The sequence below is a fragment of the Cyrtonyx montezumae genome, unplaced genomic scaffold (genome assembly GCF_038088225.1).
Source record: "Cyrtonyx montezumae isolate F1298 unplaced genomic scaffold, pur_monq_1.0 scaffold_5, whole genome shotgun sequence".
Lineage (NCBI taxonomy): Eukaryota > Metazoa > Chordata > Aves > Galliformes > Odontophoridae > Cyrtonyx > Cyrtonyx montezumae.
In genome coordinates, this window is record NW_027072056.1 from 13974400 (window position 1) to 13993795 (window position 19396).

Below are 19396 nucleotides of genomic sequence, written 5' to 3' on the forward strand. Positions count from 1 at the left end.
CAGAACTGCAAATATCTGAACCTAAGTGAAATACTTTGCCAGTTCAGGCACCCACGCACGATTTTTGGACTGACACTCAGCTGACTCTCCAGACTTGGAATCAACCCCCAAACTTTTGGGCTGCTCATTCATGCCTGAATAACTGGTAGAAATTTTGTCAACAAGAAATACCTACAGATTTTGAGCAAACCCACAGAAGAGTGGAGATAAAGACCCAAATGAGGTCTCCATTGTGAAATGGCATATGGTACATAATACTTTGGAAACAGCCACCTGGACAGACAGCATGCATGTCCTGGCTGGACAGCAAACACTTGACAGCTCTGTCCCAGCTGCAGCATTATGTTATCTTCTGCATTGCAGAGTCACAGGAAGAGCAATGTGAAAAGAGCTGGGAATGTTATGGCAGAAACAGAAGTAGGATGGAAAGGCCAAAGGACACAAATCCACAGGAGACTGCTGTAACTCTGCTGTTCAGGAAACAACAAGGCTCTTTCCCATCTCTTCATCTTCATCCTGTGAAGGGTGAAATTACCCACCCTAAAGGCAGGAAGACACATACACCTCCCTCACCAGAAGAGGCACAGCTTTATAATAGCAGGGCTATTTTTTCCCCAGGAAAAAGGATGAAATCAGCTATTTACACTGGACAAATTACAAGCTCTGGAAAGCACATGAGGCACACAAAGAGAGCAATTGTATCACAGATAAATATATGGGGGGTGTGGGGGTTAAACTTATTGATTAGCTTTGTAAACTTAGTTGCCCAATCAATAGCAATTTCTGGAAATGCCTGGTGCTTATTTGGTGCAGCTTGTACAATGAGGAAAAATAATAAGTGTACTTAGGGAGCATGTCTCCTGACAGCATTGTCAAGCCCCTTACAACACAAACTATGGTACAACAACCACACAAGTTAGGATTAATCTCCTACACCTTAAAAAAAAGGAAAAAACAAGCACAAATCCAAACACTTACACACTATCAAAATAAGCACTTAGATCCCAAAGGTATCCATGTGGGCTCTTGCTGCTCTTACTGAAGATGACTGGTGATGGATGCAGGACAGTACAAAGCTCATCCATTTGTTCTTCCCAGCTGAGTAAGCCATGGGTCCTCCCAGTATCCACACTGTATAGAAGCACACAACAACCTCCCTTAAAGACCAGACTACCATAGGGGTACCTCTGATGACACTACAACTCTCAAATCCTGGGAGAGAAATGCAGGGCAAAGCAGCTTCCCAGAAGTTTGCCTCACCCAACGCCATGCCAACACCAGCCACTTGTAGCCCCTTGCAGCCTGTGTTTGGACACACTTTTACGCCATACCTAATTCTCCATGAGATCCCAACTGTGCCCAAATTAGGCAATAGGACCCCAAACAGACCATGTTGCTGGCGCAATGAAAATCAAGCATCCATACCGACAGCAAGTTCTCTGTTAGCCCTGACCCAGGCCCCTGTCTAAGTCACAGCATTAAAAGCGGCATTTGATGGGAAGAATGAAGAACCCACTTCAGCTCCCCCAGGGCTGCTCTGCTTCCCTTCTTCACAGATAGGAAATTTGCTCACATCATAGCATGAGATCATAGCACAGGAAAGGCTGAGGAACCAGACACTCATTTGAGCTGCAGCTTTTTTAGCAACAGCTGCCAGGGATAACATTGTTTGCATGAAATGTGTTTACAGATCCCACTCACAGCCATCCAGCAAAGTGGCCTGCTCACACACCACTGGCCAGCTCATCACAACAAGGACTTTCTCCCATCTCACTTACCTTACCAGTGGTGTCACCCTGAACAAGATGAGACAGACAGAGGTTCCAGTACAGCCAAACACCTCTGAGGTAGGGGAAAAGAAGAAGGAAAGGGGTGTACCACCTGACCTCTCATATAGCTTTTGGCTGTTAGTAAATTTACATGTGCAGACTGAGGCCAGCTGGGTGCTGAGTGGTCATGGTAGCACCTCTGCTCTTTTTGGTGGGAATAACCCACAGATGTTTCTTATTCTCAGCAGTGCTCTGCTGACTTGTCCCTTGAGATCTCAGAATATAGGGGTCTAGGACAAATGCTGAAACCTTGTCTTTTCTATAGGAGGATTATAATATTCTCCATTCCTTGGTGAGAGATCGCATGGGACTGTGTTGGTTTGTAGCTCAGAGCAGTCTGGGAACTGTTAATATGGAGTAGGAATGATTCACTTTTCGGCTTCTAAAATGTTGGTATTACTCACCAGAAAACTCCCCGTGTATTCCAAGAGATTTCAATGCTTTGTGTCTTTTATTAACAGCTCATCTGGTTCACTTCCTCATCACAGCATCCTCCTCATAAGGACTTCCTGCATCCTTTGTTACTACCTCGCAGATCACTGTGGTGGCCCAATGGCCCATGGAGGCTGGAAAAGATATTAAGCAGTGAGTGAATGCATTTGCTTAAGTACTTACAGAAAGATGGCCGTGTTAGCCTTCATAACTCCAGCCAGTGTTCACCAGCAACCGTTAGACATTGGAGATTGTGGGTTGCATGGATTTTCCTGGTGACTCAAAGCAATTTTCATTTGCAATCTAAAGCTAAACACGCATTACCAATGAGCGCATAAAAGAAAGCCTTCAGGCTTATTGCACAAATGAGATTTGTGCCTTTCCTTGAATTCTTGCAGTTCCTAGGAGGGAGTGCACACACATGCTGCTTCTTGGACAGGACTGTGATATAGCTAGTACTGGGAATTAAAGGCACATCCAGTGATTTCAGATATTTGTGTCCTAGCTTCCTCAGATGTAAAATGTGTTTCCCCCACATTGACCTTGAGGCTAAACAGTATAAATCTGTAGGCCTGGAGCTGCTACACACAAAGTGCTATTCCAAAATAAAGGATAAACTCCTGGGACTTAGAGATTAACTTAAGAGTATTGTGGGCCATGTCTTCCTTTTGCTTTCTCTCCATCACACAAAAACTTAAAGTTACTCCTCTTGTTTTCCTTTACTGTAAATAATTTATGTGCAAAATGCTGACTCATAAGTCTGGGGTTACAGGAAAGGAAACTTTGCTTCTTGGTTAATTTCACTGCAGGGACAGCTTCCTCCAGAACTGGTGGCGAGACATTGGCCATACAGACACTGCAGACACTGCTGGGAGTCGGGTGTCCCACATCATATGGGTCTGCAGTGGGGAGCACTTGGGAAGGGTTGGGTCTGCAATGGGAAACATGGCCAACCCAGAGCTCAGGGCTTGAGACTATTTGCACGCAGCCTATTGCACGAAGCTGCTAGGTGCTGCAGCCTGTAGCATGAAGCACTTTATTCCCCAAACACCCGACTACACAAAAGAACAGAAGGCATTATCTGCACGTCTCAAGAGAGAAGAGACTTCAATTTGCTGCAGCACCTGACTTCCTCAGCAGCCAGGCACTCCTGCAGCGAGCAGCGCGCCGGTGACTCACCCAGCGTCAGACAGAAAGTCTGCAGCACCGCGACGGCAACTTCGCTCTGTGCTCACAGAGGCACTTCCAGCATCCAGGGTGCAGTGACACTTCCCCTCTCTCCCTCCGAGCAGCATTATTTCATCGCATCTGCCAGGCACAACTTGCTGCTGGAATTCGATGCTTTTATCTCTGCTCTTTGATGGACACCCCTGAGGCACGTTTGACTCATCCTCTTTCTAGCATTGTCGTGATAGGATTCGACACCCCCTCCTTTCTCCCCAGACTTTGTAGAAAGGGTGAATTTGGAAACCTATTGCTCAGAGCAACTGATGATAGCAGCTCTGTTGTGCCTGAGAAAATCTGTCACAGTGCGCGCTTCAAAAGCATAGGAATGTTGTTGCTATGGTTGTGCATTTTGTTGACTGAGGCTGAGCAAGGTGTGCAATAGAGAACCACCCCCTGACCTGTACAGTCTTAACAGTATTAACAGTCCCTTACAGTCTTAACACCCATCCATACACTGAATGTTTGCTATATTAATACACAGCTAAACAAAGCATCCGAGTCACATAAAAGCTCAATTGATCAAAAAGGTCAATGGAGGAACAAGTTCTTCAGGAGTCTGGTTTGATCCCTGGTATGGCAAGTTACGGAGCTTCCTTGTCATACAGAGAGTGAAGTGAGAGTTCACAGGAAGAGAAGAAAGCTGAGATGTAAACCCTTCCCTTGCATAATCCTTCCTCTGTAAAGTATTCCACACCAGAATGAAGAAGAGTTGGACCTCCAGACATGGAGCAGCATCTCCCTGTGCAGGGCTGGTGGAACTGGGGCTGCTTGGTGTCTGTTGTGTGGAGAGTTGTCTGATGTATGTGGTAGAAAGGGAGTTAGAGAAATTCAGACTGGATATTAGGAAAAATTCCTTCTCAGAAAGAGTGGTTGGGCACTGGCACGGATGCCCAGGGAAGTGGTGGAGTCACTGTCCATGGAGGTGTTCAAGAACCATGGAGAAGTGGCACTTAGGGATGTGGTCAGTGGGCATGGTGCGGATGGGTTGGGTTTGGACTTGATGATCTTAGAGATCTTTTCCATCCTTAATGATTCTATGATTCTGACACTGGCTTGAAATGCACATAACATGGCAGATTACTTCCTTAGCGATACGTCAACAGGTACAGAAGCCTCTGTGTATATGTATGCATAAGACAAAAAGAGATGCAGGCAGCTTGAGAAGAAATCACCAAACCTTTTTTTTTTTTTTTTTTTTTTTTCCTGGGAGAGGGATTTCCTTGAATTCTTGAGGCTCATGGGAGTGACAAAGAAATGTTTCTCTTTACTCTTGAGGAATATTTTCCTACTGAAATAATAACAAAGTCTGGAGTGAAGTGAAGCGCTCCTATGCAGAGCCTACACAATAACAAGCTGCTCTTTTGTTTGTTTTGGTTTTGGTGTTTTTTTCAAGCACAGTGCAGTATAACACGTATGTATAACACGTTAAATCAACGTTGGAAAGCTCCCTTGGAAGCTGCACAGCACGCAGAAGTCTCCTCTTGATGGGTCAATATCATTTGAGACCCCCCCCCCCCCCCCCCCAAATTCAGCAGAACTGTGCAGTCTAGCAAGTGCCCTGTGCAGTCTAGCAAGTGCCTTGAGACACCAGGTGTGGATTTTCAGCTTGTAAATATGTGCATAGCCTGGTACCTCTCACAAGGAAATAAATAGTTCTTTGGAAGATGCCAAGAAGACAAGACAGCATATCACAATCATGTAACAAGGAGGTGGTGAAATTGCCATTGCATTATAGCTGAGCAACTTATGATTACTCTGTCCTGCAAATGTTTTCAACGTTTAAACTTTTTTTTCTCTTAAATGCAAATGTAGGTGAGGATAAGCATTTTTACAAATAAAGTGTGAAAAAAAAGCTCAATGGGGGCAATCAGCACCGCTTCTTTTTGATAACTTTGAAGTGTTTTGTATTCAACCATGTAAAAAAAAATCTCATTAGCTTAAGTTGTGAAATCAAAAGTCATTTTGAATGAAATGAATTTTTCATTTTGGAAATGACAAAAGGGCAATTTCCAACCTTTAAAATACAACTCAAGTTGAAAAAATTGGCCAGTACAACGCCTTTCAGGGAAAAAGCTTCTTTGTTTCATAGATTAGCATTTTGGGGTGTTAATATGGTTCATCAAAACACTTGCGCCTCAATAATCCGCATCCAGGCTTTCCCTGATTGCATGGTGACTGTGCGTTGCCTAATTGTGTGTGACTAATACAATTTCATGTGCATTTCCGTGCACTGGGGATTCATTGTTGCCACATACTACCATTGGGAAATCGTTAAGCGTGTGTCTACGAAACAGTGACAAGGAGACAAGAGAGCCTCCTCCGGAGAAGGGATCTACAAGGAGGCATATGACTGGGAGCAACAAATTATCAATGCAGAACAGACAGAAAACAGAGCAGCTGTGTCTTAGAATCATAGAGTCATTAAGGTAGGAAAAGACCACTAAGATCACCAAATCCAGCTGCCAACCCATCCCCACCGTACCACTAACTACGTCCCCCTCTGCCACATCTCTGCAGTTCTTGAACACCTCCAGGGGCAGTGAGTCCACCACCTCCCTGGGCAGCTGTGCCACTGCATCATGATGCTTTCTGAGAGGAAATGTCTTCTCCCTGGTTCAAGGAGCACCAAACCTTCTTGGCTGAGTAGGGCTCCCCAACACTGGTCTTTAGGAGGCACTAAGCATTACTTAAGAAGTAGCTGAGTGGAAGAGGAATTTCCTTCTAAAGGAGACTCCTTAAGAAATGAGGAAGTCTCAGAAATGGAATCCAAACAGGCAGCATCCTGCATAACAGACAAATGGTGGTTGAGCCAAAAGAAGAAAGCAGGAGTGACAGTGGCTTTGCATTGCTGAGAGTATAAGGCTTCGCCATCCTTGCATATGCATAGAAGAAATACATCACATTTGATTCAGGAAGGTGATGCACGTGAGTTCCTTAACCAGGAGGCTGAAGTGAGTCATCTTTTCTCCAGAAAACCCAGGGAATCAAGCTCAGACAGCCCAGAGCTTGGCAGTGGGAATGTGTTGCTGTGTGGTGGCACATCCTGTAAGCAGGTTGAGTGAGGGAGAGGGAATGTGCAAGCCTCAGCCATGAAGGTGGACCAGCTTGTTTGGTGTCTTACAGGTGCTTAGAACACTTCTTCCAGAAAGGGTTCCCCTTGGAATCAAGGCACTTCCCCACTTAGTTTCTGGATGTTGGAGGTGCAGGATGTGCCATTCAATGCTACCAAGAGCTGGAAGATGTTTGGTGCAGGAGCAGAAACATAAACGTGAGTGCTACAAGAGCTGGAAGCTGTAAAAAAACCTTTGGACAGAGGCATAGCAAGGTTAAGTAGAATGCAAATAAGTTTCTTCCAGAGTTCAGTTTTGGAACTGTTGCCCCATTTTCAGTCCAGTATGCTTGTACCAGCTACCAGCTCCCTGCAAGGGTGGGGTAAATGTGGAGGCAAATTCAGTTAACACAAGGCATATGGGTGCTGCAAAGATGGAAGTCTTATGGACAAGGGGAATGTAAACAGCCATCTTCTGGTGGAAGTATATGCTTTTTGCAATGTTAATAAAAGTAAAAATGAACCCTACCAGCAGCAGCCCTGAAGGCCTTTTTGATCGAGTGGGAAGGACCTATTCCTTTTCCTCTCCTAGTAGCCTCTGCTTCTTGCCTACAAACTTTTCATCAACCATCACCATTCATTGTTTGTTTCTTATATTCTTTCTTCACTGTTCTCATGTTTGTTTGTGTTCTCCCTCTCCAGATACCTCAAGCTCTCCCAGTAACTCCAATTGCTTATCATCCTCCTGAGCCATGAAACCTTTTGCTTACTGCTTTGCTGGCTTCATACTGTTTAAATGCTAAAGTTCTCCAAGGCAAGTTCTCCTAGCTGTGCCCACATTGCTCTCAGAACACAACACTCCCATGTAAAGGACTGTCCCTCACTGTTCTCAATGTCTCAGCCAAAACCAGGACACTCAAACATCACACAAAGGGCTTTTTGGATTAGTCAAAATCAACCAGCTAATGAACTTGTTCCTGCAGCTGGGCTGGTCTTCCAACATGTCTGTGTGTGGAGGGAGTTCTCTTCAAGGGAGAGAGGATACACAATTTTGGACTGAATGCAGTGTTCCAAAAAGGAAGGTGACTCATTGAGCCCAATCATTAGGGTGTGTGATGATATTATCTAATGAGGAAATGCTTGATGATGCTTTTAGAGACTGCAGAGAGCAGCGAGCTGTCTGTAGAGGAAATCAGAATGTGAGCACTATTGACAGTGTTCAAGAAATGGTATCCGAAATGTCTTTGGGGAGAAGAGTGGAGAAATTTCAGCACCTTTATACTTGCATCAGGATGTGTTGCTTCTCCTGTTTAACCTTTCTTGTTCACATAAGTCTCTCCTTAATGAACCAGCTCTCTAGAATTCAGGACAAAGAAGCCTTGCTTAAGGAACAGATGTCACCTCATTTATTTTCTGCAGTTTGGTTTTATAGTTGTTGTAAGTTGAACTCTGGTTGAGGTTTTAATTAAAGGAAACAGTCAGGTTGGTTTAAGTCCCAAATCTAGATTTAGTTAAGAATGGGATTTTACAGAACATCTAAGACAAACTTCTATAATTTTGGCTCTGCTGTGTTTTTGTTTTAGTCCTTAGAAACACCCTCCCCTCGTTTTTTGTTTTTTTTTAGTCAATAATTTTGCTAGAAATTAGCTCTTTGTTTTCCCATAAAGAATCTGAAGCTTCTCACTACCTTGTGAAAACCAGAGAGTGAAACTGTTTAGAAACACTGAGTAGTAGTCCCCATTCTCCTTTTTCTAAGTTGAGAAAGGAAGACAGACTGAGCTGCCAGACTTGCTCTTCTCCCTTTCCACTATGGGTCTACAGCACCTGGGATGTGGCTAGGCATTCCTCCTTGAGTGACCACTACGGTGGGTCTCATTGTGCTGCAGGAAAGTCAATAGAAGTTTCTGAGCATCCCAGGAATATGCACTGGAGAAAAGTCTGCTTTGGATCTTCATCTGGTAGGGAACCAGCATTGATCTTACTTATCTTTAAATCCTCTGTATCTGATCACCTACTGTATTCATCATATTGCAGAGAGAATAAAACTGATCACATTAAAACCAACTTCATCCCTCAAAATAGACAGAAAAATCTGTCTTTCCAAAACTAGGCTTTGCACACAGCTTTAAATGAAGCTGATATCTCATTTAAAATCCATTACAAGTAGGATGGTTTAACTCTTTATATATTCAAATTAAACTGATCTGAGCACTTCGATGTTAAACTGGTGTAAGTAGGCTTGGATGAATACTCTTCACTAATGTAGGCTTCTGCTATTACAGGTCTGGGTGTGCATGAAACTTTAGATCTCTATCTCTGCTTTAAGTAAGAAAGAATGAAACAGGAATAGAGTCATGATCGAATGAAGTCTAAACTCGTGTGAGTGCTCTGACAGCTGTATCTCTGATGCAGACATCTACAGAAATATCAGGAAACCCTAGTGCAGGTGTTTGCGAATCCAGACACTGGAACAGCAACATTTAGGAAAACAAAAAACAAAACAACAACAACAACAAAAACTACCACCACTTTCTCCTGCCCTAACTGAACACATCTCTGGGCTTGCAAGCACTGTATGGGCCAAGGCCAGGCTGGTCTCATGGCTGCAGCTGTGTGTGTGTGCATGTGTGTGCATTCCTGCGCACTTGTAAATGTGCAGTGAAAGTGGGGAAAACAGCAGCTGGCACATCTGAGAAAGAAAATTGCATGGAAACATGGCATATGCTGTAGAGACTGATTACTGTACCATAAACCATGAGACCTTTCGTATTCCTCAGAAAGACCCAGACAACGTAAAGCAAAATTTGGGCTTCCAATTTTTCCTGGTCCTGAGGCCAGCAACATACTGAGGTGCTTCTCTTCCAATTGATCAAGTGTTCCCATTCCTCAGACATCCCTTATTGTTGATAGTGAAGAAGATGCACAGGAAGTGATTGGGAAAGTATTTATAAAGATGAGGTGGCTGTGAAATCCAGGGTATGAGCATCCTATCCACAGCGTCTCTACAAGAGCAAGGGAAACCACTTGAAACAGCCATCAGGAGCGAAGCATGTGATTGAAGCAGTAACTGTAAGCTTGGTATTACAGAAGAATCAGTCTAAACTCCTAGATAAATTATCCTTGCTGAGGCCCTGCAGCATTTCCAGAGCAGGGCAACAAAGCTGTGAAGGGTCTGGAGCACAAGACTTACAGGGAGCAGCTGAGGGAACTGGGGATGTTCAGACTAGAGAAGAGGAGGCTCAGGGGAGACTTTATTGCTGTCTAAAGTTCCCTGACAGGAGGTTGTGGCAACGTACGGTCAGCCTCTGCTCCCAGGTAACAGTGATAGTACAAGAGAGAATGGCCTTAAGTTGTGCCAGGGCAGGTTCAGGTTGGATATTAGGAAAAAATTCTTCTCAGAAAGAGTGGCAGGGCACTAGCACAGCTGCCCAGGGAGGAGGGAGAGTCACTGTCCCTGGAGGTATTCAAGAACCATGGAGATGTGGCACTATGGGATGTGGTTAGTGGGCATGGTGGGGGTGAGTTGGGGCTCTGCTGGCTGATCTTAATGGTCTTTTCCAAACTACATGATTCCATGACTGAGTCAGAAGAGCACATAAAGAAAAAAGGGAGCACAGCTCTTCAGATGCTAACACAACCATGTCTCACACAGCAGTGAACTAGCTCCTTGTGACATCCAAAGAGGCCAAAAATACAGAATCAGTCTACTCAGCTTGGTGAGGACAGCAGATGACTAAAGATAAAATAATAATATTTAATAGCCTCTTGGCATTCTTCTCTTCTGAGAATGTGATTCAGTGTTGTAGAGAAAATAGCACTTAACAAACCTGATTAAATTCTTTGAGGAGATTACAAAGTTGCCTGATAAAGGTAACTACGCAGATGTGCTATACTTAGATTTTTTTTACAAGGGGTTTGAGCTAAAACCATGACATCCTGCTTAAAAAAATAGCACAGAATTGTGTGAACCAGAGGATATGTGAGACAGATTGAGAGCTGGATAACTGACAGATCTCAAAATGTTGTTGTCAGTGGAGACTCGTCACTGAACAATAAATTCCTACCAGGTTTGGGACTCAGCCCTACTTTATTCCACTCTTTTTATCAGCAGTTTGGAAGATAATGTGAAATGGCCACTGAGAAAGCACACAGACAGTGGCAGGGTGGTTAATATAGCTACCACCCCACGAAGACCATGATCACTGGGTAAGCAGGGTTCAGTGGTCAGGTGCTGCCTGGGAATGAGCACACAGGGAAGAGAGTGAGTAGGGATAGGGAGGTTAATTTGCCTCCATATAAAGCACAGAGACTAAAGAGGATAAGATAACACATCCAGGCCTGGGGCTCACATTTTAATATTCAAAAGGTGGTTAAACTGAGGGCAGGAAAGAGCCACAAAACTGAATTAAGGAGTAGAGAAAATGCCTTAGAGCAAGATACTGAAATTGTTCGATTGGTTTCATGCGCCCAAAGGGAGAAGAAGGGAAAAACTGAAGGGTGAGTGAAGTTCAGCATATAAGTAATTTCATCAGTGAGAAAATAGCGAGTGAGACAGAGCTTTTTAATGCAGAAAAGAATAGCATAAACACAAACCGCCACTGGCTAGAAGCTGAAACCAGACAAATTCAAATTAGCTGTAAGGCGCACGTGTTTAACAAAGAAGTGATTAACCACTGGAACAAACGACCAAAGGGAGTGGCAGCCTCTCCTCTTGATTTCTTCAGATCGTGACTAGACACCTTTCTGGAACAGATGCTCTGGGTAAGCACAAGTCGCTGAGAACTGGGTAAGGGGCAAAGAGGTCTAATGCTTCCCCCTAGTTGTAACCCTTTGAGCCTCTGGTTCCAATCCACTCTACATATAGAAATGCCTTGTTCATCTGTGCAGTGTACTGTCACCCTTGCTAGCACCCCAGAAACGTAAGGTTGTTTAGTGAGCTTATATTGGAAGCCCATGCCAGAGTTTAGCATAGAATAACTGCAGATTCCCACCTGAATCTCTTGACTTAGACAACATATTCTCTGCAAGAACCACAAGATTGTATCTAGGTCACGCAAACTTTCCCCCAGAAGCAGCCTCTGGTTATAACAATGGTGTGGCAGATACAGCATCAGAACATGTGCTGATATATGTGATTGTAAATGCTATGCCCCTAAGGCATCCTCTTGGGCTGGGAACAGCAGGTTTGCTCCCCTCCCATCATGGCCAGCAAGAGTTTGACTCTGGGGTTTGGGAGCTGTCCCTCTTCTTGCATGTTTTAGGCATTATACAAGTTGGACAATAATAAAAATGGAAGAGAACATGCTGAATTTTCTTGCCCATAGCAAGGCTGGAGGGGTAACTGGGGAGAAGGGGCTTTACGTTAAAGTTCCCCTTGAGTTACCCACACGTGCATGCAGTTTGCATTACTGCTGAATCACTTTTTTTTAAAACCAGAATATTATGAATGTGAAAATATAGCAGTACCACAGTCTATAATGGGTCGAGACCTTACCACCATATGCAAAGAAGAGGGAAGTTGTTCATGCAGCCATGAATAATATTTTACCTCCTGTATCCTGTTCAGTTAAATGCAGCCCAGAGTCGGTACCGAAGTTAAAAATACCTGTATAGTTTATATAATCATGTCAATATATTTTTAATACATAAATTCAACCTATTTCTTCCCTCCAAATACCTTCAGCAATCAACCAGAGCTATTAAAGCCTGCCCTCCATCTCTGCTGCCCCAAAAAGAAGGCCTTCCAAGCCCAGTGATCCTTCAGCTTTGGACCCTCTGTTACCCCCAACCCAGATACACAATGTGTTGGTAGGGCCACTTGAAGCCTTTGCTGGCTGGTGAACATGTGCATGGGCCAGCATGTGCTCAGCTCTGTGCATTGGCTCTGTCTCTGAGTAGCCCCTGATTTAGGGCTCTGGTGCTGATGTGATGAGAAAGCTGTAAGTCCGCAGGCAGCTCTACTGAGTCTACAAATGCCATGGTAGACATAGGACTCTTAGGAAGAGAACACAGGATGTTCAAGCACCTCTGTTCCTTAGAGGAATGATACTCTTGAGCTGGTCACTCCAAAAGTCCAAAATGTCTATGAAATATCTCTGACAGTCACAACCTACTTCATTTAGAGTCCCTGATTTAACTGAAAGTTGATGAGAGTGGTGTTTACCAGATAATTAGACCCTTTCAAAGTCCCTGATCAACATGAGCATGCAGCACAAGCTGTGTGCCAATCATATTGCTGGAGGTTGTTGGCACTACCACCAATGCCATGTAACAACAACAGTAGTGCTTGTAGAGCATACTGTCATGGGAGAATTGCCATTTGGTGGTATTAGCACTGAGAAATTTTGGGTCCAGCACAAACTAGAAGCCTCCAAGCTCCGTCTGGGTGTTGTGGGGAAGTGATAGAGAAGATCACAGAACCACAGAATCATTAAGGATGGAAAAGACCTCTAAGATCATCAAGTCCAACCCCAACCCACCCCCACCATGCCCACTAACCATGTTCCCCCGTGTCACATCTCTATGTTTCTTGAACACCTCCATGGACAGTGACTCCACCACTTCCTTGGGCAGCCTGTTTATGGGATAATAAAACAGAGCAGCTGCTGGTGCATAGTAGGACCTGGATTCCCCAGGACTTGCTGCCCGCTCCCCACACCCCCTGTGCCCAGAGCAGGGTACCCAGAGAGTCAGCAAGTGCTGCTCCACAGGGGAATTCTCCTCCAACGCGGTCAGGAAGGATCTGGGCCCTTCATCCCACCTGTGCTCGTGCCAAGGGCCAGAGCACAGCCCAGCACTAATCCAAGGTTTCTGGGACAGATTGTTCAGCCAGCCCCTAGCGCTTAATGCATGATCTCACCCAATGGCCTAGTTTTTCCAGTGATAATGCTTTTCAGGAGCTTTGCAAAGCCTTTCGTAGCATCTAAGGGGTATCAAGACGTGAATCCATCCCCCCGTGGCTAAATCAAGGGCCACAAAAACATTTTATGCATGAGTAAGTGGCAGCAGCTAACCTGACTTGCCTGGCAGCTCTGACAGAATAACACCAACAGTTCAGCACTTGAGCTCATTAGTCAAAATCTGACTCGCTAAGGTTGGGCAAACATTATCCTCATTTAACACAACTGACTGTTGTGGGGAGAAAGGGAGGGGAGAGGCGAGCCCAGCACTGTGCCTGGAATCTCACACGCTGCTGCCCCAGCACAGGGAGGACAGGCATGTGGCATTTTCCACTGGCATGCAAACAGCTGAGCCTATCTGATATCTGGCACACAAGTGTTTGGCCTGCTATTTACCAGCTCGCAAGCTGATAAGGATGCAGAGGAGGTTGCTCACAGAGGGAAAAAGGAGAGACAGGGAAAAAAAACACCCCCCAAAAGAATGAGAACAGGAGCAGGAGTGAGAGTTGTCGGTGCCCGCAAGCACTCGTTGGAATAATAGCAATAATCACTGTCACCCGTAAGATGCTCTTGCGCCAGGTTCTGCTTCTCCCCCTCCCGCTCTCCCCTCGCCTTGCTGTCTGAGTCACTGGATCTGAGTCACACTCCTGTGCTATTCCTGTACCCTTCCCTTCAGCTGGGGATGTAGATTTGTTTTGGCTGGAACGATCTGGGCACAGGAGGGACCATCTGCTGCTAGTTCTTGCTTGCTTTGCTCTTGTTTCTTTCCCAGAGAAGGGAAGTGAGTGCTGCCATTGCAATAATCCACAGAGAGCATGCTGGGAGCATACACCCCTTACTGTACAGCCAAGGACTGTGATTTCTCATCCAAAAGCTTATTATCTGTGGCTGACCCTGAGCAGTTGTCTCCACGTGCTTAACCAAGCTGCTCTGACAAAATCACTTCCTGGCTTTATCAGTTCTCCCTGAGGAGGGTGGTTTTCCTTTGGTCAAACCCCAAACACCCCTTGCAGGCAGCAGCAGAGCAGCAGTGTGATGCAGTGTGTCCCTTCACATCACCATGATGAGGGAGAGGTGCATGAAACAAGCAAGCACCATGTGCTGACTTGTCATGAGCATGAATGGTAATGATGTGATGGAAGGAGTGCTCCCTTCTGGTCTTCCCATTGGTAACAGTGGTCACAGTCAGTGTGAGTGTCCCATTTTGCTGCTACACGACTAATTGGCTGTCAATGCAAATGACTTAATGTCTAATCCACCACCAGCAGTGTCTTGGCTGATTCCTGCATCCATATCCTGAATGAGGAAGGCAGCAGAGTAAAGGTGCACAAGGGGAGAATCCACTGAATAGCTGAAAAACGGTGGGTTGGATGATGGGGCTGAATAATTAGTAGCAAAGGTCTGTAAGAGAGCTAAGTGAGCCCTGCAGCACCACACACCAGGGTTTTCAGGAGCAACCAGAGGTTTTGGAGGCTCTGTATCTGGGCATCTCTCTGCAGGGAGCTTTGGGGATTGCAACAGTCAGAGACCCGGTGCCCAAAACTCCCCAGATGAGAGGCTGCTTCTGCCAGCTCTGCCGGGGCATCCCATGTAGAGAGAGATCATCCCATGGAGAGCTGCCTTCTGAAGGCTTCACCCAAGGATGTGTAACTCAGTGCAGTATTGACCAGACATATTTAGGAAGAGGAAACAGGATTTGCTTCTTTCCTAAAAGAAAATATAGCTGCTCATTCCTGAAAGCCTGAATCCTGGTCTCTTGGGAAAACCAAACCATCCAAAGCAGCCTCCTGCTTTTCATTTACAGTCCATTAAGGCTTGTTAACCTCAAGTCCCAGAGCTCTGGAGCATTCTATAGGTGAGTGATTCTACAAACCCTGACACATCCATCTCCAGTAATACTTTTTCATTCCTCACTGTCCCTCCTGAATAATTTAGACTGAGTTTCCCAGATTCCAGGTTGTAAAAATGCTCCAAATGACCCATCCTGGAATGGAGAGCACTCTAGCACCTGTGGAATGGGGTGCCCTCACCAGAAGAATGTCTGATGATAGCCACCACGTTAATGTCACACCCCAGAGGATGTCATTCTAATTTTTTCTCTGAAGAGTGATCTTAGCTCTAGTTTCAGCACTGTGGCAGCTCTTTTTGAAGTAAGGATGCTCTGAAAGCAGGCTGGTGATCAAACATTGCTTAGAGGGGCTAGATGGCAGCTGAAGGAGAACTATCACCTCCACTGATTCGTGGCTCACATTGATACTTAAGGCATTTGTAACCGGTGTCCTTATGCAGAAAGAAACCAAATTACCCAAAGGAGCTGACTACAAAGGTCTGGGACAAATTCTCTACGGGTGGAGAGTGACCACGTCATTCTTAATGGAGCTACAGCGATGTGATCTACCTTCCCCATGGTGGTGGCTAGACGCTCACATCACACTTCCACCCAAACTAACTCTAATTTGTTCTGGATCTGAGTCATCTGCCCAGCCAGAGAAAAGATGCTTCATCTCTGAGTGACTTCAACGGGCACCCATTTGTTAAGCTTTGCCTTGCAGGTGTTCCCCAACCAGGACACCGGGCTCAGAAGGCTGCCAACACAAACCACCAAAGGACAGTCCCTACCTCAAAACCCTTGCAGTGCATGCAAATGCCACCACAGGTGCTATATGATTTCTCTTGGGGTTGGACACATTTTACAGTAAAGAGGGGTACAGCCTGGCTGGAGAAGTTCATAGGAGAGACAGGTTGATTGCTCAGCCCTTGCTGGAGTGCTGGTTTACTATTTCCAATGCTCTTACTCAAACCCAGGTTATTACACAAAACTATCCAGACTCCAAAGAAGGTCTTGTCCCACCTCACCATGCCTGCTGCTCCCATCCCTGCTTCCAGCATGCTCCCATCCCAACAGAAACAACTCAGGGCACATCTCCTGACCCCTTGCTTTTGCCATGAGATGGCTGCCCAATGTAGCTGTGCTTGCTCCAAGAGACAGGGAGGGGGAGTTTCGGCTTGTGCCAATTAAAAAAGCATGTTAATTGCTGTGCTGCTTGTGTTTCTTCCTCTTTGTGCAGGAGATATTTCCCACATGCTCTCTACTATGTATTGTTTAGCAGCATGGATTCCTCCCAAAGATGCAAGAGAAACCAAAGACCAAAATGGGTCTTCTTTGACGCTACTTTCCTCTTAGTGCTCTTCTCTTCCCTTTTGCATTCTGTCTCTTCTATATTCCAGATTTTACCCCTTCCGCACCTCTGAAACATGAGACTGATTACAGTCAGCCCAAGTCAAGCAGGAGCAGGGACAGCTGATCTCTGACACTCTGCATTTCTGATCCTAAACACCCTAAGGATGAAGTCCTCTGTGTTTCTCCTTTTCCCAGGCATGCTTCAGGACGTCCTGGAGTTGCAGTACATGCCAGTCTCTGAGATATACAGCTCAGCAAGTTCAACCTTAGATTCTTTGAATATGTTCACACATCATTCTAAAATAGGTGCATTCTGTGAAGGCTTGGCATGCTATCTGACACAGCTGTATCAAACCCCCGTGTAACATCAGCTATAATAACCCAGACATACATTATAACTCTAACCACACGTCATACCCCAGTGCTGTCCCCTAACTGTAAACCCTCCCATCTGCAGAATTGCTTCATCTTTAGTTTTGTTTGCTTCTGAGTAAGGGTGCTTAGCCAGCAGATGGAAGATAGACAAATGCATGGACCCAGGGACGCACAGAGTCTTTGCAAAAGCCAACCTGCAGTGTGTTTGCCTCAAAATTGCTGGTTAAGATACAAACATTAGCTAGAAAAATGATTATTATAGCTGTTGGCCCTAACTGATCAAGTATAAAACACACAGTTTGCTTTTCCATTTGTTGAGTTCTGAAGGGGCCTCATCCTTGCAAAGTGCAGTGTCTTGCACCAAGCCTTTACCTGCCTATAGATGCTTCTGATGTTCTTGTCTGCCAACTCACAGATCCTATGAAGGATCTTATCCTAAGGAAGGGGACCCTATGAGAAAATGTCACATTTGCTTCTTGCCATCCAAAACCCAGCCCTGTTTCAACAAGGTCAAACTCACTAGACAGTCAAAAGCCACGAGACTTTTGCAAAATGTTACGTGAATCATACTGTTTGCACAAGAATTTGTCACACTGAGAGTGAGAACATGCAGGATCAACTGGATCCCTGAGATCAAACAGTGAGATCCCTGCCCTGTGTAAAATCAGGGCTATGTTTCTTTTTCTTTCCTCAAGGTAGCACACTGCATTGCTCCTGGACACATGCATGCCAATATCCTTATCCAAAATCTGGTCAGCAAAAAGACTTTGGGGTTCTGTGAGACCCAGAAAAAGGCTCAAAGCCACAGACATGGGAAGCAGCCCAAGGGCAGCTCTGGCTACTGCCACACCAGGCTCCTTATCCAAAGCAAGGAAGAATTCATCCTGGTGTTTTGCTATCTGATGTACATTGAAAGGATAAATTTGTTAGCAGCATTCCTCTGGACTTGCTGAGGATGCTCAAGATTCCACACTGCAACACTTATGATTTCATCTTCCTGCAAAGAACAGCCCACAAAGTGGCTGTAATAAGTAACACGTTTGTAATAAGTTTTTCCAGAACAACCTGGATGAAGGTGAACACACTGTGGAAGTTTGGACAATGTGAACTGTGTCCATAATCTTGAAACAGCAGGAAGCAGATGGGATTTCTCTAGTGAAGGAAGAGAGATAGCAATGTGATGCAATTCCCCTCCAGGCAGGACCCATGTTTGGGGTGGGTGAAACCTGACCCTCTGTTTATGAGTCATGACAGCTCCCAAGTTTTAACATTTGTAGAATCATGTTTTTGCCAAATACGATACACAGTGATTAAAATAATGAGCTGGAACAAGCTGAAGTTATAATTGTTCCTTTTCCTCCCCTCCCCCAGGTTGGACTGAATGCTTTGTAAACTACCTTGATGAACCAATCAAGGCTTGGCTAAATCAGGGAAGGAACAGACAAACCCTGAGAGACATCTGTACAAGAGAAGGCATAATCTGGACACTGAGCTCTGAAGGCAAGCTATATAATGAGAGCTGACTGTATCTCAAAATCCATGTTAGCTTGAATGAACTTATGTAATAAACATTTATCACAGAACATATGTCACTGAGCACCTGCCAGACTTCAGGAGTGGAGCCAACACAGCTTGAATCGTATATGCATTGAAAAAAAAAAAAGGAACTTGGCGGCAGGAGGCTGGCAGACGCTTTTACTAGAAAAATCAGAAGTGATTTTGAGAGGAGCAGAAATTTCCTGAAACCTCTTACTCTCTGCATAGGAATTTCACACTTGGAAAAAGCGAGAGGCAGATTCACCAGCACGAGGATGGGGTGAGCCAACAAGCTTCTTGTCTTACCTTGCATCTCCTCCAAGGCACGTCCCCACACCTGTGTCCCCACATCCCCATGTCCACACCATCCCAGGCTCCTCGCTCACACTTGCTGCCCAGAGGCAGGTTGAGCTGAGATTTACCAGTTAGACTGTCCAAACTTTACCTGAGTAAATCAGAATTGCCTTTCTCCCTGCTATCTAACCCAAGCACTGACAGAACTGGTATTATCATTATGTCTAAGCACCATGGGATGCTTCTGTGCTTTCATCATTGCTTTTCCCTGCTGCAGGTGTCCTTGCTTTTCCCTGCAGCTATAAATGAGAAACTAAGCCTTAAGAATGACAAACAGCTGATCCTCAACTGACCCTTTGGACTGCTGACCCTAATGGGAGTGTCTGGGGACTTGACACCTGACTGCCTGCTAATCAGCTACCCTGCATGTGGGCTACAGCCAGCAGCGAGCAAGTGGCCAGGAGCATCTTCTGCAGGGAGCTGCTGGCCACAGAGATCTGCTGCAGAATGAGCTCAGGTATTCACAGCATGGAACTCCTTCATCTCCCCAAATGGCTGATCCCAGCTGCTCTGC

General features: G+C 45.3%; 1 protein-coding gene across 1 annotated transcript in view; it reads right to left on the bottom strand.

Moving 5' to 3' along the window:
- The window catches only part of LPP (LIM domain containing preferred translocation partner in lipoma), a 370558-nt gene extending 351429 nt beyond the window's left edge, over positions 1-19129 (bottom strand). Inside the window, exons 1-2 of the mRNA XM_065748152.1 lie at positions 18835-19129; positions 2234-2395 (exon numbers count right to left, since the gene is read on the bottom strand). The gene's annotated coding sequence lies outside the window, so the exon portion shown is untranslated. The remainder of the gene's footprint in view (positions 1-2233; positions 2396-18834) is intronic.
- Between the last annotated feature and the right edge of the window lie 267 nt (positions 19130-19396).